The sequence below is a fragment of the Octodon degus genome, unplaced genomic scaffold, assembly GCF_000260255.1.
Source record: "Octodon degus isolate 3935 unplaced genomic scaffold, OctDeg1.0 scaffold00023, whole genome shotgun sequence".
NCBI lineage: Eukaryota > Metazoa > Chordata > Mammalia > Rodentia > Octodontidae > Octodon > Octodon degus.
The window spans coordinates 7,082,596-7,083,585 of record NW_004524599.1 but is presented as its reverse complement, the minus strand read 5'-3'; the positions used below and the strand labels follow the sequence as shown (position 1 = coordinate 7,083,585).

General features: G+C 44.8%; 1 protein-coding gene across 3 annotated transcripts in view; it reads right to left on the bottom strand.

Annotated features, from left to right (window-relative positions):
• Adtrp (androgen dependent TFPI regulating protein) overlaps positions 1–990 on the bottom strand; it is a 104,575-nt gene that overhangs the window by 21,815 nt on the left and 81,770 nt on the right. The window lies entirely within an intron of this gene.

The window sequence follows — 990 nt, the reverse complement described above, 5'->3', positions numbered from 1 at the left end:
TTCTCTTAGTTCATTGAAAAAGAAAGGTTTGTGCTCATATTGTTTGGACAACTAAATGTCCATATCTTGTACTCTGAGTAACTAATTTAAAGATAACAATACACAATGCATTAACCATTGTTAACATCCTAATATATTATCTTGAAATTTTGTTTTAAATTTTCTCTAAAATAAAAAAATGAATAATTACACAATTGTTCTCCCTCAAGCTGCAGAATCTTCCTTGCACGGGGCTCCAGATACCACCTACTGTACCAGTAGATACTTGGGAGTTCTCTAAAGGTGTCTCACTTTTAAATGCAAAGCCCCAGGGGATGGAGAAGAGCATACAGTGCTGTCTGATTGGGGTACATTATTCAGCAAGTTTTTTCTTCAAGACAGGAAAAAGTAAAGACTTTGGGTACTCAGGAAAGAAGGGTGTGGACAGGAAGGAGGAGTGGAGGGCAGACAGAGGAAGGCGGGGCTGGGTAGGAGCCAGCAAGTGAAACTTGGGCACAGATTTCTTCATTCAGGGCCAGGACTGGTGAAATGGCCCGGAACTGGATGGGAGGCCTGGTTGCCAGCTGGGTGTTTAGACAGGATTGGCCCTAAGGGTGCTAATCTTACCATCATTTGATAGCACTACTGAGAGGTGATGGGGAAAGGGAGTGAGTGGGGTCTAGCTGCAGGAAGCCGACCATGGGTTGTGGCTCTGTCTGGCCCCTTTCCTCTCTGGCTTTTCCCCTCTCTGCTTCCTGGCTGCCCTGAGGTGGGCAGCTGTCCCTCACCACACCCTTCCCCTTGACATTTCTGCTTCCTCATACACTTACAAGCAATGGACTGAAACCTCTGAAATCATGAGCCAAAGTAAACCTTTCTTCTTTTAAATTATCATGGTGAAAGCAAGCTAACTGATACTCTGGTGCTGCTGGAGCCCAGATCCTTTAGAATATTCATTCATCTCTCTCTCTCTCTCTCTCTCTCTCTCTCTCTCTCTCTCTCTCTCTCTCT